Here is a 26434-nt window from a genome sequence, read left to right as displayed (position 1 = left end):
GGGAGCCTGCTTCTCCCTCTGCCTCTCTCTCTCTCTCTCTCTCTCTCTGTCTCTCATGAATAAATAAATAAAATCTTAAAAAAAAAAAAAAAGACTAGAGCACAGGGGCAGCTGTAGAAGCAAGGAGACCTGCTAGGTTGTTGAACACAGGATACGGCTGATGGTGGTTTAGACTTGACTCCAAAGAGCAAGGAGTATCAGATTTTGGATATATTTTGAAGGGAATCTATAAGAACAGGATGTGAAGGATGAAAATTAAGGTTGTCTCCCAAGTTTTGTTTTGTTTTGTTTTATCTAAGTAACTAGATGAACGGGATTCCTATTACTAAAATGGGGAATGGTACAAAAGAAGGAGAAAGCATGAAAGGTATAGAAGGTAAACTAGTGTACTCAATAGTTCTTCGAGGGATGACATCAATTAAGCAGGTGTATAAACAAATCTGAAGTTCGGGGAAAGGGGGGCAAAATTCAGGATATAGGTATTCATTGGTGAGTCACTGACATCCTAGATAAGATACCTAGGGCAGGAGAAGAAATAGAAAACAGATGAAGTCCTGGGACCAATCCCTCATTTGGGAAGATGGAGAGAAACTAGCAAAAGAAACAGAAAAGACAGGAGTGGTGAAATAAACATAAACAGAAACTGGTATCCTGAAAGCTAATAAAGAAAGTGTTCTTCTAAGTAGGAGAGAGCAATCACTGACAGGTGATTCAAATGAAGCTGACAGGTCGAGAAGGGTAACACTAAGAACTAATCACTTAATTTGGCAACATGAAGGTCACCGCTGATACTACAAGAGATATTTTGAAGGAAACATAGGGTCAAAACATGATTATACAGGATTTAGGAAAGAACAAGAGAGGAAGTGGGGTCACTGAGTGTTGATCAACTTTTCCAAGAAATTTTTCTATAAACAGCCATTGAGATATGGAGCATGACTGGAAAAAATGTGGGCTCAACAGAGAGTTTCTCTTTAAATAAGAGACTCATTTGTCTGCTAACTGGAATAGATGAATGACTATTCTGTGGCAACAGGATCATTTACAATATTTACCAAAGAGCTTACTAATATCCAACATTCTCTGGTATGCCAAAAATGTGAGAATATTCTGCAATCAACTTTCAAGTACAAAAGGTTTCATTTGTAAAACAACCACAAAGAGACCACCAACCCATGAGTAGTTTCAAACGTTTGTATCTGTATTATTAACACAAGGATTAAATAGTTCATTTTCAAATATTAAAGGCAATATACTCATAGATTTCACTTCAGCTACAATTCTCTTCAAAGTTGAATGAAGAAGAGATTCAGTGTATTCTCTCTTGTCTTCCATAGTGAATTTTTTATTATCTACATCATTAAATTGGGGAGAGAAAGAGATCAATGGACAAAGAGAATAGAGATATGAATATTTGTTTATCTGTGGTTATTTAATGCTTTATTCTTCCAAGCAATTGATCACTTCTTGACCTTTTGGCTAAGATCAAGTGTAGTATTCTTCCAATTGATTTCCTGGTAATTAGCTTAAGATCTTGATATAAATATCAGTAGAACTGTTTCTCTGAGAGCCCATACACTGCTTCTTCTAGGAATAAGGGCGAGAAGCAACAAGGTACAACTGGGACTGGAAATTACTCAGCTAACAAAACTACAGAATGCTGACCATAACCCCACAACAATTACCAGTTACCAAATACCTGATATCTGTTCCTTGCTGGGCTTGGTGCTTTCCAAGAATTGTCTCTTTTTTTCACAAAAGCCTCTGACTGCATATTATCGCCTTCATACCAAAAATGAGGAAACCAATGCTCGGAGAGAATATATAACCTGAAGAATGCCTCTAATTTGATAAGAAACAGAGCTGGAGATTCAAATTCAGGACTGCTAAATTCCAGAACATACGTCTTTCCAATATGCCGCAGTGCCTCTCTACCACCAATTATCTGCAATTAGGTAGGTCAAACCTATGTACAATTCTAAAAGAGCTCTCTCTCTTCATATTTTTTTCTACTATCCATAGTCCCCTAAAAACTATCCTACCATTATTGTAGATAACTATTAAACACATATATCAGCCCCTAATAATATTTATCCTTCTCAGTCACCGTTGCCTTCTCACACTTGACTCACACAAAACTGTGATGCCTAAAAAGGATATATAAATTAGAATTCCTATTAGTATACTATGTACTTTTTGTTTAACTACTCTGGATTTATTTTTCTTACACAATTGCATTCTGAAGAAATGTAAATGTTAAACGTTAACAAGCATCACAGTGCTGTGACAATAAAAGACATTTTTTGATATCAGTAACAGAGAAGTTTGGGGAGTGGGAGGAATCTTTTATAGGCATATAAAATTTAAATGACAGAGCCCTTTATGATCCTCCCAGAATGTAAATTCTTCAGTGTATGAAAGACTAAAAGCTTTGTCTGTATAAAACTGACAAAATACATCAGATTTTAATTGGCAGTAGGGTGATAATGGAAAGGAGATGTGGCTTAATTGGAGTTCTGTTCATGAAAGGACAGAGCTTAGTAGTGTCATTTTAATTATTTCTAGCCATTAATCCTGCAATCATCTATTACTTTCTCCATATATTACATCAGGAAGCATTCCCTTAAAAAAGCAAATGCCCAGTGAAAACAAAAAGACCCAGACTAGATTCACTGCCTCAGCAACTGCTCTGGAGAACTATAAACTGACTTTTAAATCATGAATGGTCAGGATGGAGAATATGGCTACTTTAATTATTAACAATACACACTTGATTCAGACATCCATTTAATCATCACTCAGAATTGTTGCATTAATTAATTAAGTACTTAATGTGATGCTTAAGATGTTTCCCTTTAATATGAGCCTTTGATTATTCCCGCCCTGCTTCGACACAGCTGGATGAAACATATCACTGAAAACATACTACCATAATGGCCACTTGCAGTGATTGCTATAATTGACGGTTTTTCCCAAAACGTGAAGTACTATCACAGAAAGACATGGTCGCAAGCCTTCTGTTAACCATTTCATGTATAAGTCACAGTAATTACTTTATCTTTCCTTTTGCTTTTTCAAGGACTCACAGACTCCAAAGCTTTATTATTTAAATTGTTACTGCATGTAACTACATAGGTAGGCTGTGTAAAACTCCCATGCTCTCTAGTCTGAGTAAACAAGCAATCCACACTGCAGTTCATGCAAGTATCTCATCTGAGTCCTATTTTACCCACCCATTTCAACTTCAATTTAGTTTACAAACACTTAAATTTATACCTCAAAGCATTTTTAAAGGTAAATTCATCCAATTAGTATTTCACCTCCAATCATAACTCCTAAGTATTATGCTATAAACTGAAAATGAATAAAGGAACCATTAGAATCTAGCCCAGAAAAATGCCAAAAAGTATATTTTAGTGGGAGTCGAATGTAGCCTCAAAACTGTAATTATCTTAATTTTTCGAGTTCCCTCTCATTCCTTTTGTTCTTTTTGTAGGGATTTCCACATTCCAGGAAGTCTCTCATATTGAATTAAAAAGTAGTATTTACTGAGTTGCATAGAGTTGACTGATTTTCCCAAGTGCTTCCCGAGCAAAAATGTATTCCACTGTCTTCACACTGTAGCAGATTACCAAATGTAAATTATTAATGGTCATTTGAGATCCTTTTAGGATTGGACAGCATACAACACTGAATTAAAAACACACTGGCCAGAATCTATCTAAATAGAAGACTATTCTCAAATATTAATGTCCGCTATGAACTCTACTTTTAGGGGGAAAATATTAGGAATTTATTTTAATAACCAATTTCCAAGATAGCTGTTAGTGTAATTACAAATTCAACCTAGTTTCCTATATGTGTGCTCTTCTAGAGTAAGAACAGGTACCTTGGGGCGCCTGGGTGGCTCAGCTGGTTAAGCAACTGCCTTCAGCTCAGGTCATGATCCTGGAGTACCAGGATCGAGTCCCGCACGGGGCTCCCTGCTCAGCCGGGAGTCTGCTTGTTCCTCCGACCCTACCCCCTCTCGTGCATTCTCTCTCTCACTCTCTCTCTCTCTCAAATAAATAAAATCTTAAAAAAAAAAAAAAGAACAGGTACCTAGATATGAACTTTACACACTCAAAAATCTTCAGTGGAGGCAAAATTTAGTTATACTCAAAAAATCAAGGCATGAAAATGAAATCATCGTACAGAAATTTTCAACCACCACTACTGAAGACAAGGAAGAGATTTCTGGCCAACCAAGCACAACCACAGACCAGAGTAATACTTAGGAGTGTGTGTTCTGGAGTCTAACACCCAAGGAGTTCAAAGTCTGAACCAGTACTTGTCAAGTACTCAAACTTAGGTTATAAACTTCCCTCAGCAACGATCTCTTCATTTGTGAAAGAGGATATAATTATCTCTATTTCATAGGATTGCTTTGAGGATTAAATGGGATAAATGTACAGCACCTACAAGTTTGTAGCATATAATTTTCATATATTTCATATATTCATTTCAATAAATGTCATATATTTATAATAATTCTTATTTACAAATTTTCTTTTATTCCAACAATTGATTCTGCATGTATTCTGACTACTGTGATCTAATATGTGGAGGTGGTACATTGCTGATCTATACAAAATTCTTAGAATTCATACTTCTGGAAATATTAACCCATAACATCATAATGCCCTTTTACATTCCAGAATTAGCTTATAAATATTGGAAATAAAAGAAATAAAGAATTTTCCTATCCTCTGTCTTCACTTCTATTCCTCATATATAATCAATATACGGTCGACCCTTGAAGAACACAGGTTTTAGCTGCACAAGTCCACTTACATGTGGATTTTTTTTCAACACATACAGTACATGCAAATGTATTTTCTCTTCTTTATGATTTTCTTAACATTCTCTTTTCACTACCTTACTTTCTTGTAAGCATAGAGTATATAATACACATAACATACAGAATACGTATTTACGTCATCAGGAAGGCTCCCAGTCGACAGCAGGTTATTAATAGTTTGGGTTTGGGGAAGTCAAAAGTTATACATGCATTTTCAAATGCAGAGGGGTTGGAACCTCTAATCCTCAAAGGCTGTTCAAGGGTCAATTATAACGAGCATTTGGTGTGCAATTTTTCAAATACTGTTCTGTGCTCTTTATTATCTTTAAGTACCTTTTCTAAGCCATGGTTTGTTCCACACATAAGGAGCAACTAAGGGAATGTCAGGTTATATGCATTGGGCACAGTTTATATTTTCATGGCTTTTCTAATCTTTAGACATTTTTATTCTTCTCTTTACTGTAACATAGATAAAGTAATCTAATTGATCATGAAAAGAAGTTGACTAGAATAGGGATATGGAGAAAGCTAAGAAAGGTCAGACTGTAGTATACGTCAGATACATATAAAACATATATATACATAAATGGATGCATATCATAAAGTGAAAGTCAAACTATAAAAAGCAGAAATCGTATATACAGATGATGAGCTTGTTAAAGGAACATAAGCTCACATTCACTCCAACACACTTCATCAGACATTTAATAAACATTCAACGGTTCCATTAGTACCAGGACAATGAACAGGAAGAAAACAGAGCATCAAGGAGTACCCACTCCCACGAAATGAAATTACCAGCATTAACTTGACAATTAAAAGATGAAATACTGCAGCACAAAGCTGCGTGAAACAGATTACGATGTGGCCTGGAACATTCATTGTAAGAGAGCAGACTGAAAGTCAGCTACTTGAATTTGTAGCCGCTTGTCTGATTTCAAATTTCTTCAGCAAAAGAGACTGGATTGTGAGAATACTTTTTTTAAAAAATCCGCAAGCTGCAAGTGCTTAGAGAACAGAGGGCAGCCTCAGAGTCTCAAAGGGGAAAAATTACATTTGAAGCTCAAAGCTTAAATGCACACCCTAACCAGTGTATAAACTAGATACAAGTTGGCTTTTAGTGAAATGCAGTATCTATGAACCATTGCAATTAGTTACATAACACAGTATTTGTTCTAGAGAAAGGAAATGAGTCTCTTTGACCATCTATTTTTCATTCTCTCCCTTTAAGGTTGAGTTCAGATATGTGACGTTATAAACCACAAAGCCCCATCGTTCTAAATCAACTAAGGAAGAGAAATATTGAGAAGGTAAAGCAGTATTTCTTAGAATTAAAAAAAAATACATTTTTAAGTACTGGATTCACATAGAGTTTCATGAATCATGGCAGTTAAAACAAATGATGGAAAAGCATTTCCCAATGTCAACAAGTCCTTTTTAGGGGATTTTGATAAAATGGGTTGAACTAAATGGTTTTAAAGTATTAAAAAACAGGGAACTGTACCTAATCTCTTCCAAAAGCTCACTTTATGTTGTACTTACAAGGCTGACAGGCCCAAACTTTGAAAGTCAGTAGAAGAACCACAAATAGTTTTACAACTGTTGGCTCCCAAAGAGCAAGTGACCCCCACAAGGCCTTATGAAGTCGGATTAAAAAAAAAAAAAAGGCCAATTGATTATCCCTCAACGTGCATTATCTTTCAGCCCATTGGTATTATATAATACATTTAGGCATTGCTACATTTAATGAAATAAGTGATTTCTTAGTAGTTAACAAGACCAAGGGCAAAATATTTCACAATGTTTTGTTAGTAAAAAGCAACCAAGAAGAAAAACATTTACTGGCTATTCAGGATAATCTAAATAAAATAAGGAACAGTAATTTTCAAAGCATGGAATTTGCTCAGAGATCAAGTTCTTTCCTATACTACTATATACTCCCTGCTGCTTACCTTGGGCTGGCCCCAAGAGGCCAGCTGATCCTCGAATCCACTGACCCTCTGTTTGCCTCTGGGGGGCTGTTCCCAGGGTATGAAAAGCAGTTGCTTCTTTCTCTACTTCTTTTTGTGGGGCTTGTTTTTTAAGTCTCAGTTCAAAGTACCATCTCGTCCATGAGGCCTCTCAAATTTCCTTCTTGCCTCCAGGCCCTGAGCATAAAAGCTGATTCAATACCTTCTCTATGAATCCAAACACTTTGCTCATGATGATCTTTAGGCATACCAAGGATTTCACTTTGTTCTTTCCAAATGGAGGGAATAAAGACTGGTCATGACACTGGCACCAGTTTATCGGCTTTGAGTTACACAAAATTTGAGCCAACGTAGGTTATGGGTTGCACAGGTAAGTGAGAGGGGAAGACAAGAACAAACATTCCTTCTTTTTTTTTTTTCCAAATTAGAACAAACATATCTTGAGCATGAACTTGGTGCCAGAATATGAGATAGCTGTTTTGTGTCTATTAACAACTTCAACTGGAAAATAATCCCATGTGTTAGATATATCATTATGCACATTTTCCTGAGGAGAAACCTGAAACTCAGAAAGTCACTTGCTTTGCTTAACCCAGTGGTGAATGTGGGTTGCTGATGCAATGAGGTAAAGTGTAACTCACCTTTGGGAAGGCTGATAGGCAGAATGGCATAGCAAAAAAAAAAAAAAAAAAAGCAAATGTGAGTTTGAAAGCAAACAAGTTTATGTTTGAGTCTTAGTTCTGATGCTAAGAGCCAAGAAACTTTTGACAAGATCTATATCACATTTGGCCCCAGCTGCCCCAAATGCACTGTGGGGAAAGTAATGATACCAACTTCATAAGAGATTTTGTGTAGGGTGTCAAATTCTGCTGAGACTACTGGAAAAACACAAGTCATATAATGTCAAGTCTATCTTCTTGAAATTAAACTGTTTCCTTCTTGTAAAACTTTAAAGGGAAAGTTGTCCTAAGGAGTCACTCATTGTTTAAGTATAAGGGATTTTAAAAGATTGTGGTGTAGAAAGTTATTGAAGACAGACCTTCTTTCTTAATAATTCTTGCCCCATAACCTCCTTCTCACTTCTGAAACCAAATATAAAAACGTCTCTTGGGATTAAAACAAAGATTGGTGAGAGTGGGAAGAGAAAATGAGGCATGTGCATCCCCTAAGAGAACAAAAGATGAATTTATATGAACTGATTTTACGGTGTTTTCTTAATCTTTAATTTAACATAGAGTTTAGTCCTTTGCCCAGAAGAAGAAGGATTCCTCACTAATCCACATGTTCATTCTCAGAACTGCATTTACTATAGGCAAGTTGAAACAGAAAGCAGCCCAGAAAAGAGTAGCTAGGCTCCCAATGAAGTTACCTCACAAATGTCTCCAACTCCTAGGACAGTGAATACGAGGACACCTCAGAGGCTACCACCTTATGCCACAGGACTGCTGTACCACAAAGGAAACCACGAAGTTTAATCCGGATGATTACAATGTGTTCATGCCACCAAGGCGAACCATGAAACATGCATTCTGAAGCCCAGTTGCTCCCGAGAACTCCAGAAAGATGCCCTTCCGTCGTCAGCTCCACACTCTGATCTGAGGTCAAGAGAATTCGAAATTCTTCTGCTCCCCAGCTTCCCTATCTTCTATTTCACTGAGACTTTATGGGTAATAATGAGATGGTTGAGGTTGTACCTTAGGTTTCTTTTTAAAGGCCATAAAATTGCATTACTATTGTTAAGAGGTACAATGAGGCATATTAAAAGTTTAGAATTTAATTGAGCAAGAATTGATTTCAATTGGGCAGCACGAACCAGACAGTCGTCAGCAGCACTCTGCCAATGGCAGCTAGGGGAAAACTTTAGAGAGAAGAGACTGAAGCAAAGAAAGCAAGCTGTTCCTGATTGGCAAACTGGCCTTGGGTTTCAATTTCTAACCCTGAGGTATTTATAGGCTGATTTTGCTTTCCTTTCCCAGGTGCCATGACATTAGTGCTACATGAGTTCTACCCAGGCCACCTCGTTTAATTAATTTAACACTATTTAAAATACGTTTGTATTTTCTAGTTGTATTAGATGAGACCCAAATTAATGTTCACATATAAAACTTTGTAAGTGTCATGATGAATTAAAAACAGTACTTCAAAGAAACAGGGAAAAGGAAGCACATAATAAAGAATGGAGGAACTTAAAATGTCTTGCTCTTTCTTCACAATATTAACAGAAATATTTTTATGAAGAAGATAGCCAGTGGGATTTATTCACTTTTACAGATCTATTTAATCATGGCCAGAGTCTCTCTTTCACTCTCCACTGTTAAATATTCATTTCTCCAAGTTCCCTTTGAAACATAAACCATGACTAGGCTAAACCCTTTCCCCTGCAATTATCTGCAATCTCCAAGTTTAAGTTATTCAACAGCTATCACATTAATTATGTCTATCTGCTAAATTATTCCCACAAGTCCTATAGACATTCTTTGAAATGGAGCATTCATTCTGTATTTATGCATATTTCATTTTGTTACAGACCACTGTATTAAGAAAAGCAATCCTAAGGATCGACTTTTATGATAAATAACCTAATATTCATAGTCCTTCCTTTATGCTTGCTTGGCCATGCTCATTTTCATAACGCTCTGTGTTGGAGAAGAGAAAAACTACTGCTTATCCAGACTGCTGATCTTCTGCTACTTTTGCTACATTTCACTTTTGTGGTTTCCCAGAGGAAAACTATAATGAGGGTGGCAGATACAACTGTTTAAAAACACTATTATTTAATTATCTATAGCACAGAATTAAATTACGAAGAAATCTAAAGTGACAAATTGAGTGTCCTTTTGGAGCATTTTAGACACGTGATGTTTCCTGTATATTTTTTCAATGGCAGAAATGGCAAAAAAAAAATATGCATATAATAATGGGTAATAATGATGGATATAATAATGATGTATAATATTGTATGTATGTGCATGTATATACACTGGGGAGGGCATGTGCTGTGGTGAGCACTGTGAATTGTGTAAGACTGATGAATCACAGACCCGTACCCCTGAAACAAATAATACATTACACATTAATTTAAAAAAATTAAAAATATACATACAGATATACACATTATTAACGTATTTATTTATGTACACATGTGCTCTTAGCTTTAAGCCAAGCTTACTAGAAGTGAAAATATGGGAGAACTTTCATTCATTTAACCAGGGTTCACTTGACTCTTACTATTTGCCAAGCATTATTCCAAGCTCTAAGCAGAGGGATTACAAAACCGAAGACTATTCCAAGGAACAGCAAGAACTCCTATAGCAGTGATGAAGAAATCACCCAAACAGACCCTTCATATTTCCTGTGACCATAAACAAAAGGAGAGGCAATCACAAACGCAGGGATGTTATGACAAGGGTATACCAGCTGGATATTCTTTTTTTTTTTTTTAAGATTTTTTATTTATTTATTTGACAGAGAGAGACACAGCAGGAGAAGGAACACAAGCAGAGGGAGGGGGAGAGGGAGAGGCTGGCCTCCTGCTGAGCAGGGAGGCCGATGCGGGACTCGATCCCAGGACCCCAGGATCAAGACCTGAACCGAAGGCAGGCGCTTAACGACTGAGCCATCCAGGCGCCCTCCAGCCGGATATTCTAATCATTGATTAAGTGTAGTAAAAATCTGTGTTAGGCTAAACGTATGCAAATTAAATATGTTAATACAGCTTTGGGCCTGCATGTTATTTTTTGTTTGTTGGTATACCTGTCTTGGTTATAATGCTACAGCTCCTTGACAGCAACGACTAGGTTACCATCTTAGTATTTCTGTGTCTTCATAGTGCCTACACATAGGAAGTGATTTGAAAATGTTAGTTAAGCTAAAAGATAGACTCAGTGGAATATGGAAGACAGTGTGTTTCACTTTAATATATAACCCCAGAAATAATATTTGCAGTAAAACATGCTGAAGTGCTTATATTTATAAAGTTTATTATCTAAGCCCCTCTTGGCAGCAAGTATAAACAGAGGTTGCAAACCAACAATCTGACACTACAGATTATAATAAAAGAAATAAAGATGAGTTGGCTATCATAACCATAAAGGTTATATGTGTATTTCTTCATTCCTTTTAATTTTGGTAAAAAGAGGAAGGACGACAGAATGAAGAAGCGGTGTTTTCATTGCTGGCATGTTCCTGGGCACCCTGGAAAATATGCCAGAGTAACAAGAGGTCAGATGCTATTAAAGACACACAGCATAAAATCACAGTAGAACTGTTCATTAGCTAGAATGCTTGGAGACCAGGTAGCCTTCTGAAGGATCATATATAATACCTTGATTTCAAAATGTATGGTGAAAAAGTCCTTGATCATATTAATGTCATTGCCTTTTGTCTGTGTTTCTTGGTAATCATGATGGATTTTCTTAAGATGTACACCTTTCATGTTCAGGTACAAATAGCCTAAGACATGATTAATGCTTTGCACTTAGATTTTTTTTTCCCACATACAGGAAAACAATCATCAGGCAGACAAGCAGCCACATTATCATTCACAAGAGAGTTGCTTTTTCAAGGAATCAGCATAAAATAAAATACTGAAAATCTAATGCAGTGTCGTTTATATGGGGGAATTAGAAAGTAGCTGTGTCAGCCCACGACACATGGCTTTAAAACTATACTTTGCTATTTGGGATAAAGTTTGAAAGTGAGAGCTGTGTAGGAGAAGCACGAGCTCTGGATGACAGGCAGGACTCCTGGAGACCCTCGGGTCTGGCTCTGAAACACTCATTCAATGTATAATCTGTGTATTTACAGTAAAGTTGTCCCCAGTGAACTCTTTGCTTCCTAGTAATTCTTTCAAACTACTGAGCTACAAAAACAAGAAAACAATCAACTTTAGGATGCTTTTCCCTCCTAAACTGCATTCAAACTTAAATGTAAGAAGAATAAATAAAGTTATTTTGGAAATGGAAGTTGCAGGAATTTCCATATGATCACAGGATTTCAGCTTCTTAGAAGGCATATTAAAAGACATTTAGATCCCACTGTGGTCATCCAAAGGTCAAACAAATCCTCTGAGATCCGTGGTTCTCAAACTTTAAGATGCCTCAGAATCAGCTGGAGGATTTGTGAAAACACAGATGGCTAAGTCCCACCCCCCAGAGATTCTGATTCAGTAGGTCTGGAGTGGGACTGGAGAATGCGCATTTCTCACAAGTTCCTAGGTGACACTGATGGTGCTGGTCTGGGGATCACACCTGGAGAACTTCCACCCTAGATCACAATTTCATACTTTGATCACCTTTAGTGGTAAGGAATCACTAACTCAATTCATCAAATAGTTATCAAGCGTCTGCTCTCTGAATGGCATTGTGTTGGAGTACCCAAATAACAGGAAAAAGATTACTGATTTTGAAGAGCTTCAGTTTCGTGGGAGAAAGAGATATGATAAGGATTTCAATATAATAAGACAGAGACACAAGGTGCTATGAGAGTAGAAAGAAGGGTCATCTGCCCAAAACAAGGTTCACAAAGCCTTCCTGGAAAATATGTCACATGGCATTGAAAAAAGGAAGCTGGGGAGGGAACTCCAGCAGGAGAAAAGACACCTAGAAATATCCACCTACACATAACCAGGTACATGAAGCATGGGCAAAAGAGTTTACAAACATGAAATTTTTATATTACAAATTCCAATTTAAAAAGTGTTATTGAGGGGCGCCTGGGTGCTCAGTCGTTAAGCGTCTGCCTTCAGTTCAGGTCATGATCCCAAGGTTCTGGGATCGAGCCCCACATGGGGCTCCTTGCTCCGCGGGAAGCCTGCTTCTCCCTCTCCCACTCCCCCTGCTTGTGTTCCCTCTCTCGCTGTGTCTCCCTCTGTCAAATAAATAAATAAAATCTTTAAAAAAAAAAGTGTTATTGAGTTGGTTACCATAACTATAAAGGATCTATATTTTCTTAGTTCTTCTAATAGTATTTAAAATATGAAAATTATCTGTTATCTCTATGTCCATTCAGTATCTCACAAGAAAAATTATCCAATTATGAGAATAAACCTACCATGCTCATAGAACACTTACTGTATGAATGCCCCAGTGGCCTAGAAGATTCCTTTCTACTTAAAGGGACATGAAAGTTCTTTTTAGGTTGCTTTCCCAGAGTGACAGAAAAGCATTCATCGTGTTTTTAAATGAAAACAAAATGAAAGTAAAAAAGGCAAGCAGTCACTGCCTTCCCAGGGGTATGTTTAGCAAGATATAATTGTGGTTTCTGAAAGTTCCTAGGGGCGCTGAGAAATCAAGTAATGAGGGGTAGGGAATCCTGTCTGTGAAAACTAGAGAAGGTAGAAACTCCGCACGGGGAAGTAGGAGACAGAGTCCTACTGTCCTCAGCACCTTCCATCAGGCTCCCTCCTGCCAGGCTGGAACCCCAGGGAAAGGCAAAAAGAAAAAAAAAAAAAAAAAAAAAAAAACCTCTTTATCTATGAATTTCAGCATCATGGTGGAATTTGGTATGACAATAAAATGACAGAGAACTATTAAGTGGGTAAGGCCTGAGGGTGAACAATAGTTCACCGAATTCATTCAAATTGAACATGATGGTATGACCAGGGAAGGAAGAACTTGAAAAGCACACAGCGCTGAGGAAAAGACTAGACATGTATGCAGTTCAAAAAGAGACATAACTAAACTACAGAAGTAGACATGAGAATAATGGATTACCTTTGGGAAGGAAGAAGGGACTGCGATTGAGAGAGGCAGAGGGAAGCTGCTGGGGTGTAGCAACCCCCTACTCTTTCATATGCATGGTGGCAGCATGACTGATTTTGTAATAATTCATTGAGCTGGAAATATTTTTGTATACTTTTTCTATATGTGGGTTATATCTCGTAACAAAAGAGCTTTTAAAAAAATAAAAACAACTGATGTAAAGTTCTCTTCTTACTTGGTCCAAAGCTTTGCTCCTAAGTACACATAGGAACTTCAGCTCTTATAACTCATGTGAACCTGGGACACAGGGCATATTATATTTGGGGTAAATGGTCTGTTTTCAAGGTGAAACAGAAAACTATTGTTTCTGTTCAGGGAAGACATGATTAGGACCAGAACTGAGACAAAGATGTGGGAACAGTGAAATAGGAAAACTTCAGGAGAGTTTTCAAAATAGCCCTAATAGAACTTAGTAACCAATTAATAAGAGGTTAGAGTAAAATTTTCAAATAATTTCAAGATTTCAGACTTGAGTACCATGTGGCTGGTGATGCTTTTAACCTGGCCAGTGAAAATGGGGGATGCCAGTTCCCCTTCTTAGGCTATGTTACCTGCTGAGTTAGAAATGTGCATCGAGGTAAAATCTTTTTCAACAGAAGATTCTATTTTTCTGTGTTCCTGTCTTAGTTGGGGAAAAAAAATGATTGTTGTCTATACAGAACTTGCTTCGGCAATGCCTAAGGAGTGTTCGTAGGAAATTTTGCTATGCTTTGTTTTTAACTCCAATGTATGCCAGATTGACGTGCTGTCACTGAGACATGAGACTAATCCAAATATGAGAGAAAGGAAAGACAGATCACAGTTGGCCATAGAGCGAATAAGGAGACAAAAAAGAAGCAGTTAACAAAAAGTGGTCTTGATATTGGACATGAAGTCTCTCCCCCTAAAAATTCTGTTCTGCCTGATACCTGAAGTTCCATTATTAGATAACCATTCTATGCTTAAGAATTTCCTTCCCCCTGGTGTTTTCTTTCAAAGTTCACATTTTCATGAGAGTTATGTGATGAGACTATCATGACTTTTCATCTATCATTGGAAAAATGAGATGAACATACAGAAAAATTCATAGAAATTAAAATTAACTTCAAAATATTATATTTAGCATAATGCCAGGGTTATATAGAGTTGTGAAATTTGTCTCCAGCCCAAAAGTCAGAAATTAGCTATTACAACAATTTTACAATTTTCAACTCTTTTAATTTATTGGCAGCATTGTTTGAATGACTTCTTCTCTGAAGAATTTAAAGAGGAACAACTACAATGCTTCTGAGATTATTTGAGCAATCTCAGAATATGGGAACACCAATCATTTATGCTAAGTTTGTACTCATTAAAATATGTAGTAAACTCTTAGCTAACCGGAAATAACTGTTGAGAAGACACATTGTACCAATGTAAAGATAACAAACACCAAACTAGTTTGTGCACCAGCAAACTGAAATATATTGGCAAATTCTCTACAGGGATCCTTGATTCCTACAGAGACAGAGTAAACTACATACCAAAATTTTGGAGAGTAAAGCAGTGGTTCTAAAACTTTGCTGCACACTAGAACTACCTGGAGAGCCTTTGAAAATCCCAATGCCAGGTAACAGCTAATACCAATTAGGCTGGAATGTCTGGGTGTGGGAACTAGGCATCAAAAATTTTTAGGACACCCAGCTGATTCCAATGTGCAGCAAAATTTGGGAACCACTGGAGTAAGCTTACAGTTTTATATCCACCACATCTGCTTAGAAAGCATCAGAAGTTGTTCATTAAAGGTTTAGCTTGAGAAGGGAATGGGAGTAATTCCTAGATCCCTTTCTGCCACTAATCCATGAACACTACCCTCCCTCCCCTTCTTCCTTGACAACCTACCATTATCTGGCTTTGGGGAGAGGAGAAGATAAGATCAGGGAAATGGTAGAGTTTGCCATCATTCAGCAATAGGGGAACTTTAGTATTACAACTCTGATTCTCTTATTATCTCATCCACAGATCAGCACTCTGTGTTCAACACCATGGCTGGTATTGGCTCCACGTTTCCTCGTCTCTAAACATAAGATCAAGATAAGCAGCACTAAGGCATAATGTCTGCCTATAAGTTCATCCTGGTCTCTGAGCATGAAGAGAGACATGATTAATAATAAGTACAATGAGCCATTCCTTTCCTCTTTCTACATCTCACGGGCTTAATTTCCTCTCCAGTCCATCATTTTCTCAGGATCCTGAGCTACACTTTGGTCTTCTGATGTCTTCACTGTGCTATGGAATGCTTTATTTTGTTCTCATTAACAGCTGACAGGAGCTTCCCAGGAGATGCAGAGTGAGATGTCTGGTTCTTTATTTCTGAAATATCTTCCTTAGCTAACTATTTGGCATCAAAACGCAAATGTCTCTCACAGGGGCTTACTCCCTTTGACCTTTAAAATAAAATTTTACCTATAGGATCCGGTGTTGCCCCATTTATCTATCCTAGGTTGTATGTGAGATTTAAGTAAAGCAATCCTACCCTCAAAAAGCAGATCTCAGTTGAAGAGTTGATGAGTAAACATTAAGCCTCCATGTCAAGCACAAACAAGTAAGTACACACTATGCTATAGAGAAAAAAAAAAAAATGAAACCACCCACATTTTTAATAATTTAAAAATACTACTCTATTTACATTGCCAAGTAGTAGTATGTTCCATCTCTACTGGTTTTTGGAAGAAGGGCTACAGCACATATGTATAAGATTAGTAAAAATTTCTCCTTGGAGATGACTGATGAATACGTATCACTGCAGACAATACTGACCACTACTCATATACCAGACACAGAGTGTCTCTGTTGTGACCTCAGCTTTATCATTAATTCCAGGGAGTTCTTCTGAATGTGTCCATATATAAAATGATGATTACCTTACCTTAAAGCCTGAAAATTTTAACTGGATCTCAACTATTCTGCTAACTTACAGGGCCAGAATCAAAACTGTTTACAATCACATCTTATCAAGTCCATGGAACTGATGTTGCATTAACTCGTAAAAACTTACTTGACCTCTTGATGCCTCCATTCTTTTTTTTTTTTTTTTTGGTTGATGCCTCCATTCTTACAGCTTAAAATGGTGACCAATCCCTGGCACCATGCTGTTTCCATCAGGAAAATAACATGCTGTTTAAAGAGGGGATGTCAAAAAATACTTCAAAAACCACAAATGAAAGTTATTGGAGGAGTCCAACATGGATATTTTTATAACTACATTTCACATTTTATCTCAGTTAAAGTCACAAAAGTTGCATTATTGTTCTTAGAAAACATTTTTTATATTTGATGAGATGATAATAAATGTAGGGGTCACTGTCTTTAGATTATATATACTGATAAGCATATTATTTTATGGCTATAAAAAGTCAATCAGATATAACTACCAAGTACAAAAGATGTTTATTCCAACTAATATTTAAATAAGCTTATTTATGACCTTTGCTTATGGTAGCATGTTTGATTTTAAAATTTGAAGGAGGACATCTAGTTTTATCCCTGATATATAAAAAGCCCGAAGCTGTCATTCCCATCCTCCAAAGAAAAAAAAAAAAAGCTGAACACACACAAAAAAAATCAAAGACTTTTCTTTAATATCAGAGAAACGGAGGTCTTAGGGAAAACTGCCACCAGGAAATCTGGCGACACAAGTGCATTCAGCGAGGCACAACCAAGATCTGTTCATCTAGAGAAGATGCCTCTGGAGCCAGTAACTGATAGGAATATTTAAACATTAATTTATTGCATTACTGGAGGCTGACTGTGGACTACTTCCAAAGTCAGAAATTCTTGAGGGCTGGATTCTTGGGAGGAGGGGGGATCACGATTTTGTGGGCCTTTCCTCTGGGAAAAAACCAACCGATTCTCATGATGAAGGTCCTAGAAAGATCCTTTCATGGCCCTGAGAGAAGAAGGGTAAGGGCAATCACTGTGAAATATGCCCAGAGCTTAACTCCATCCCAAAGCCTACTCTTCAGCGGAAAAGACATTGCCATAGCCTTACCTTGGCTGGAAAAAGAGAATTCCTCCCACTCCATCTCCCTCTGGTCTTCCTGTCTCCCCTAAGAGAAAAGAGAAGTCAGCAAGGGTCAGAACTTCAATAAAATACACTGAGAATAGTGTATGGAAGGAAAGTAAGCAGAATGCAGGGAGGGGAAAGCCATAGTACTGGAGAAACAAATGTGAAGATCACAGCCATAAGACACAGGACCCCTAAAAGACTGAGATTTAATCCGAAGATTATAGAACACTCTCCCTACCCAACAGCTTACTATAATATAGGGCTCCAGGATAATATAATACTTATAATACAATATATGTTAATTATACTACAACACAATGGTAATAATTACAGTAAAATAAAACAATAGAATAATAGAATATAATAATTATATAATAATAGTGGATTACAACTCAGAGAACAGCAAGTCACAGACTCTCTATGAGAAGGAGTACTTGGACAACCTTACGATCAAGAGGTGAGACAAAAACAAGGACACCAGAAGAATCTGAATTCTCTGGCACATACAGCTACAGAAACCTTTAAACATAGCCCAAATCCGAGCCATATTAACATATTCCCCTACCCCTAATGGCCACTTTCCCTCAGTTCCTATTACCATATCCAATAAGTCTGTCTTTCAAAAAAGATTATAAGACATGACAAAAGACAAGAGAACAGTCTGCAGAGCCGAAGCAATCACCAGACTCGGAATCAGATGTGACATCACTGATGAAACTATCAGAAAGGGAATTTAAAATAACTATAATTAATATCTTTACATCTATAAAGTTAAAAGTAGACACCTTCAAAAATATAAATAATGAAGGAATGAGACGAATACTGTAAGAGTCAAACAAATGGCAGAAACCAAAAACACTGTACCAGGAATAAATAATGCCTTTTTGGGCTTGATCAGTAGATCCAATATGGCTGAGGAAACAACCAGTGAGCTTAAAGAGAGATTAATAGAAACTTCCCAAACTGAAATAAAAGAGTAAAAAAGAAAGAAAAAAAAAGCGTAACATTCAAGAACTGTGGGACAGTATCAAAAATGTAAAACACATACAGTTGACCCAGAACAATTTGGGGGTTATGGGCAGTGACCCCCTGGTCAATCAAAAAAAAAAAATTTACAACTTTTGACTTCCTCAAAGCTTAAAGTTTAACTATTAATAGCCCACTGTTGACCAGAAGCCTTAGTGATAACATAAACAGTCAATTAATACGTATTTTGTATGTTATATGTACTAATACTAAATTTTTACAATAAAGTAAGCTGGAGTAAAGAAAATTTTATTAAGAAAAATCAGAAGATGAAAAACACAGTTGTTGTTTTTTTTTTAATTCCAGTATAGTTAACATGGTGTTATATTAGTTTCAGGTATACAGAATGATTTAATAATTCCGCACATCACCCAGTGCTCACCAAGATAAGTGCACTCTTAATCTCCTTCACCTATTTCACCCATCCCCCCACCCACCCCACCCACCCACCCCCACCCCTCTTGTAACCTTCAGTTTGTTCTCTATAGTTAAGAGTCTGGTTTTTTGGTTTGCCTCTTTTTTTTTTTGTTCAGTTGTTTTGTTTCTCAAATTCCACCTATGAGTGAAATTACATGGTATCTTTCTTTCTCTGACTTATTTCACTTAGCATTATGCTATCTAGATCCATCCATGTTGTAAATGGAAAGATTTCATATATGTATATACATGTGTATGTATATGTACCTTTATCCTCTATCTCCTTCATCCATTCATCTTTATCCATTCATCTATGATGGATACACTTGGGTTGCTTCCATAATTTGGCTATATTGTAAATAATGCTGCAATAAACACAGGGGTGCATATATCTTTTCAAATTAGTGTTTTCATACCCTTGGGATAAATACCCAGTAGTGGAATCACTGGATCATATGATAGTTCTCTTATTAATTTTTTGAGGACCCTCCATACTGTTTTCCACAGTGGTTGCACCAGCTTTCATTCCCACCAACAGTGCACGAGCTTTCCTTTTTCTCCACATCCTCACTACCACTTGGCAGTTCTTGTGTTTTTTATTTTAGCCATTCTGACAGGTGTGAAGTGATATCTCATTGTGGTTTTGGTTTGCATTTCCCTGGTGATGAGTGAAAAGATGTTGAGCATATCTTTTCATGTGTCTGTTGGCTATCTGGATGTCTTCTTTGGAGAAATGTCTGCTCATGTCTCCTGCCCTTTTTTAATTGGAGTATTTGGTTTTTTGGTGTTGAGTTATATAAGTTCTTCATATATTTTGGATAATAACCCTTTAGCAGATATGTCATTTGCAAACACCTTCTCCCATTCAGTAGGTTGGCGTTTATTTTTGTTCACTGCTTCCTTTACTGTGCAGAAACGTTTTATTTTGATATAGCCCAAAAAGTTTATTTTTTCTTTTATTTCCCTTGCCTTGGGAGACATTATCTGTAAAATGCTGCTATGTCCGATGTCAGAGAGATTATTGCCTATGCTCTCTTCAAGGATGTTTATGGCTTCAGGTCTCACATTTAGGTCTTCAACCCATTTTGAGTTTATTTTTGTGTATGGTGTAAGGAAGTTTCATTCTTTTACAGGTGGCTGTCCAGTTTTCACAACATCAATTGTTGAAAAGATTGTCTTTTCCCCATTGTATATTCATCCCTCCTTTGTCAAAGATTAATTGACCATATAATTGTGGGTTTATTTTTGAGTTTTCTGTTCTATTCCATTGACCTATATGTCTATTTTTATGCCCATTCCATACTGCTTTAATTACTACTGTTACATAATAAAACTTGAAATCTTGAATTGTAATACCTCCAGGTTTTTTTGTTTTTCAAGATTGCTTTGGCTATTTGAGGTCTTTTGTGATCCCATACAATTAAATTTTAGGATTGTCTGCTCTAGTTCAGTGAAAAATTCTGCTGGTATTTTGACAGGGATTGCATTAAATCTGTAGATTGTTTTGGGTAGTATGGACATTTTAACAATATTTGTTCTTCCAACCCATAAGCATGGAATGTCTTTTCATTTCTTTGCATTGTCTTGAATTTCTTTTATAGAGTTTTATAGTTTTCAGAGTACAGGTCTTTTACCTCTATGATTAAGTTTATTCCTAGATATTTTTTTGTTTTTGGTACAATTATAAATGGGATCATTTTCTTAATTTCTCTTTCTGCTACTTCATTATTTAGTGAATATAAATGCAATGTATTTCTGCATATTGATTTTGTATCCTGCAACTTCACTAAATTCATTTATCAGTCTAGTAGTTTTTTGGTAGAGTCTTTAGGGTTTTGTATATATAGTATAACATCATCTGCAAATAATGAAAGCTTTACCTTTTCCTTACCTATCTGGCAATATTTTATTTCTTTTTCTTGTCTACTTTTGTGTCTCAGACTTCCAGTACTATGTTGAATAAAAGTGGTGAGACTGGACATCGTTGTCTTGCTCCTGATCTTAGGGGAAAAGCTCTCAGTTTTTCACCAGTGAGTATGATGTTAGCTATGGATTTTTCATATATGGCTTTTAGTATGTTGAGGTATGTTCCTTCTAAATCTACTTTGTTGAGGGTTTTTATCACAAACGAATGTTGTACTTTGTCAAATGCTTTTCTATACCTACTGAAATGATCATATGGTTCTTACCTTTCTCTTGTTGGTATAAGGTATCATGTTGATTGATTAGTGAATACTGAACCACTCCTGCATCCCAAGAATAAATCCCACTTGATCATAGTGAATGACTTTTTAATGTATTGTTGGACTTGGTTTGCTAATATTTTGTTGAGGATTTTTGCATCTATGTTCATGAGGGATACCGGCCTATAGTTCTCTTTTTTTTGTAGTGTCTTTAACTGGTTTCAGTATCAGGATAATGCTGGCCTCATAGAATGAATATGAAAGCTTTCCTTCCTCTTCTATTTTGTGGAATACTCTGAGAAGAACAGGTGTTAACTCTTCTTTAAATGTTTGGTAGAATTCACCAGTGAAGCCATCTGGTCCTGGACTTTTGTTTGTTGAGAGTTTTTTATTACTGATTCAACTTCATTACTGGTAACCGGTCTGTTCAAATTTTCTATTTCTTCTTGATTCAGTACTCTGGAGGTTATATGTTTCTAGGAATTTACCCATTTCTTCTAGGTTGTCCAGTCTGCTGGTACATAATATTGCATTATATTCTCTTATTATTGTTTGTATTTCTGTGGTATCAGTCATTATTTCCTCCTCTTTCATTCTGATTTTGTTTGAGACATCTCTCTTTCTTCTTTTTCTTTCTTTTTTTTTTTTTAATGAGTCTGGCTAAAGGCTCATCAATTTTGTTGATCTTTTCAAAGAACTAGCCCCTGGTTTCATTAATCTGTTCTATTGTTTTAGTTTCCATTTCATTTATTTCTGCTCTAATCTTTATTATATCCTTTTTCCTACTGGTTTGGGGTTCTGTTTGTTTTCTTTTTCTAGCTCCATTAGATGTAACATTAGGTTGTTTGAGACTTTTCTTGCCTCTTGAGGTAGGCCTGTATTCCTATAAACTTCCCTTTTAGAACAGCTTTTGCTACATCCCAAATACATTTACAGTTCTGCACTGTATTTACTGAAAAAAATGAAAGTGAACCTGAGCAGTTCAAATCTGTGTTGTTCAAGGGTCAACTGTAATAAGAATACCAGAATGGGAGAAAAGAGAGAACAGAAAGATAACTGGAAAAATCTTCAAATATTTGGAAATTAAATAACACAGCTCTAAATAACCCACAAATCAAAGAAGTCTCAAAAATTTTTAAATGTTCCCTAACTAAATGTAAATAAAGCCCATATATTAGAAAATATGAAAGGTATAAAATTGATAACCTAGGATTCCAGTTTTAAAAATTACAAAGAGGAGGAATTTAAGCCTAAACCAAGCAGAGAATGATAAATAAGAACAGAAAACAGTGAATTTGCAATCAATAAAGGCGAAAAACCAATACAATCAAAAGGCACATTTGAAAAGATCAATAAAATTGATAAATGAACGGATATCACAAATGAAAGAGGGTTCATCCTTATTGATTCTATGGAAATTAAATAGATAGTAAAGGAACAGTTTGAGCACTTTATGCATACAAATTTGATGATTAGATGAAATGGACCAACTCCTTAAAAGACACAAACTTATCAAAACTTACACAAGAAGAAATAAGTAATCTAAATATTTTGTATCTATTAAATAAATTAAACTAATAATTTACAACTTCCCAAAAAAGAAAGCACAAGGCCCAGATAGTTTCATTGGTGAACTCTATCAAGCATTTAAGAAGCAATAATACTTTTTTTTTCTCATTAAACTTTTGTTTCAATGGGTCTCAAAATTCTGTGACAGATTTTTGGTCAAGTTGTTTCCATTAAAAAGTACTTATTTTAAAAACTAATAACTTAAAACTGCCACACACACACACACAAAAAAAAACAACTGGTCCACAAAACATTCTCCTTTTCTTCTGAAGGTTTTACGATGCACTGTTATCATTAACCAGTCTTTTACTATTAAACTTAAATGGTGGAGGGCACGTTCTGCATGGAGCACTGGGAGTTATGCACAAACAATGAATCATGGAACACTACATCAAAAACTAATGATGTAATGTATGGTGATAAAAAAAAAAAACTTAAATGGCCAATTGACACAAACAATTCTGAGACCATTCTTCCACCACTAATTAAGACTGGGGTGGCAAGTATTGGGAATAATATTCATTTAGCCTTCTGAGCTTTCTGGGCAGACTTGGTGACCTTGCCAGCTCTAGCTGCCTTCTTGTCCACTGCTTTGATGACACACACAGCAACCGTCTGTCTCATGTCACAAACAGCAAAACGGCCCAGAGGAGGAAAGTCAGAGAAGCTCTCAACACATGTAGGCTTGCCAGGAACCATATCAACAATGGCAGCATCACCAGATTTCAAGAACTAGGGACCATCTTCCAGCTTTTTTCCAGAACGATGATCTATCTTCTCCTTCAGCTCAGCAAAATTGCAAGCACTGTGAGCTGTGTGACAATCCAGCACAAGTGCATATCCAGCACTGATTTGGTTCTGGATAATCACCTGAGCCATGAAGCCAGCTGCTTCCGTTGGTGGATCATTTTTGCTGTTACCAGCCACATTGCCACCACGAACATCTTTGACAGATACATTCTTGACATTGAAGCCCACACTGTCCCCAGGAAAAGCCTTACTCAAAGCTTCATGGTGCATTTCAACAGACTTTACTTCACTTGTAACAATGACTGGAGCAAAGGTGACCACCATGCCAGGTTTAAGAACACCAGTCTCTACTCGGCCCACAGGGACAGTACCAATACCACCAATTTTGTAGACGTCCTGGAGAGGCAAACGCAAGGGCTTGTCAGTTGGATGAGTTGGTGGCAGAATGTAATTCAGAGCTTCAAGCAGTGTGGTTCCACTGGCATTCCCATCTTTACGGGTGACTTTCTATCCCTTGAACCAAGGCATGTTAGCACTTGGCTCTAGCATGTTGTCACCATTCCAACCAGAAATTGGCACAAATGCTACTGTGTCGGGGTTGTAGCCAATTTTCTTAATGTAGGTGCTGACTTCCTTGATTTCCTCATATCTCTTCTGGCTGTAGGGTGGCTCAGTGGAATCCATCTTGTTAACACCCACAATTAGTTGTTTTACTCCCAGTGTGTAAGCCAGAAGGGCATGTTCATGGGTCTGCACATTCTTGGAAATACGGGCTTCAAATTTACCGACACCAGCAGCAATAATCAGGACAGCACAGTCAGCCTGAGATGTGCCTGTAATCATGTTTTTGATAAAGTCTCTGTGTCCTGGGGCATCAATGATGGTCACATAATACTTGCTGGTCTCGAATTTCCACAGGGCGATATCAATGGTGATACCACGTTCATGTTCAGCTTTCAGTTTATTCAAGACCCAGGCATACTTGAAGGAGCCTTTTCCCATCTCAGCAGTCTCCTACTCAAATTTTTCGATAGTTCTTTTGTCGATCCCACCACATTTGTAGATCAGATGACCAGTAGTGGTGGACTTGCCTGAATCTACGTGTCCAATGACAACGATGTTGATGTGAGTCTTTTCCTTTCCATTTTGGTTTAGGTTGAGCAGTGGTTTTCACGATACCTGTGTTCTAGTGGCAAACCCGCTGCAGAATAAAAAGAATGATACTAACTTTTGACAATCTCTTCCAGAATATACAAGGAGAGAACTTTTTTTTTTTTTTTTTTACAAGGAGAGAACTTCTTAATCATTCTTTGAGGCCACAATTACCTTAATATCCAAAAACATAACGTAAAATAAAATAAAGATAGCACAAGAAAGTAAAACTACAGGCCAATATCTCCTATGAATATAATGCAAAAATCCTCCATAAAATATTAGTAAATTGATGTCTACAATGTACAAAAAGACTAAAATTTATCCCAGAATTGCAAAGTTAGTTTCCAAAACCAATTAATGTTATAAAACACATAAAGAGAATAAAAGACAAAAACTACATGATAATCTCAATAGATGCAGAAAAAGCATTTTATAAAATCCAATACCCATTTATGATAAACATTCTTAGCCATCTAAGAATAGAAGGAAACTTCATAATAAACATCTACAAAAAACCTTTATATGTGATAATGAGAACTGGATACTCTCCCCTGAAAACTGAGAAAAAGGTAAGCATGCCCTCTCTTACAATTCCTATTCATTATTGTATGGAAAGTCATAACTAACTCAGTAAGAAAAAAATGAAAGCTACAAAGATGGTATGTGAAACACAAGGTACAAAATATTATGATTGTATTATATGACTATTTTAAAATATATTAAATTATGTTTGTCAAAATATTAACAGTTGCTCCATGTGGTAGAATTATAAGTAAGTTCTTCTAATACTTTATATTTTATGATTTATCAACTAGGAATCTATTGCTCTTTTTTTCCCTTGGTGCTTAAAATTTATTTATTTATTTATTAATTCTATTTATTATTTGACATCAAGCTAACATCCCATTGACTTAGTAAAATGCAAAGATGTAGAATATGAATAGTTAAAATTTAATTTACCGTATTTTCTTTAGCACTTATTTTATGACTGTCGGCTAGGAGGCCTTGATCGATAACACAAAGCAAAATTTATGTCACAGTATGCCCTAAAGTTGTGACTCCTATTTTTGAGATAGTCTATGTTTTAAATTTATACAAAAAGTTTTTAAACATCATACAGTAAAACACCTGAAAGCTACAATTAAAATGTAAGTGGTAAAAAATACACTTGTCTTGAATCACTGTTTTTTTGTCAAAAAACAAAACACGGTAGTATATTCATAACTCCATGTATCACCAAGTTAGTCAAAAGAATCTACAATTCACTGCCTCTTACAACATTCAGATTAGTACAATTCAGCTTCCATATATTGCTTCACATTAGCTCCATTTGTTCTCAGTGAAGATAATCAAGGTCTATCAAAAACTTTTCATATTTAGAAGTATTAATTTCATCCTCTTCATAGTCTTACAAATATATTTTTTAAATGATTAGAATGAAAAAAATGAAAATTTTGATTTTGGCATTCTCATTTATGTTTTGCTTACATAAAGGTAAAACCAATTATCAATATGTGAGAATATCAGTTATGGGACATTGTTCCAGAATCATGTATGTCTTGGCATAATGGCCAAAAAAAAGTTCTATTTCCCTTGTTCATTCTCTATGCACCTAGAGAAGTCCCTACAGTCATTCATACACATACACACATGCACGCATGCACACACACATCCCTTTTGTGAGCTCCATGAGGGTGTTACAGTAGATTTTAAGAGAAAAAAACTATCACTAGAAG

The 26434-nt window shown here is 36.3% G+C and overlaps 1 pseudogene across 1 annotated transcript; it reads right to left on the bottom strand.

Annotated features, from left to right (window-relative positions):
- Nucleotides 1–23229: 23229 nt before the first annotated feature.
- LOC113929113 lies at nt 23230–24738 on the bottom strand (annotated as a pseudogene). Its single transcript, XR_003522100.2, has one exon. The product of XR_003522100.2 is annotated as an elongation factor 1-alpha 1-like (transcript).
- Between the last annotated feature and the right edge of the window lie 1696 nt (nt 24739–26434).

Source organism: Zalophus californianus, chromosome 5 (assembly GCF_009762305.2).
Source record: "Zalophus californianus isolate mZalCal1 chromosome 5, mZalCal1.pri.v2, whole genome shotgun sequence".
Lineage (NCBI taxonomy): Eukaryota > Metazoa > Chordata > Mammalia > Carnivora > Otariidae > Zalophus > Zalophus californianus.
The sequence above is the reverse complement of the archived record's forward strand: the minus strand, read 5'-3'. Positions and strand labels throughout refer to the sequence as shown.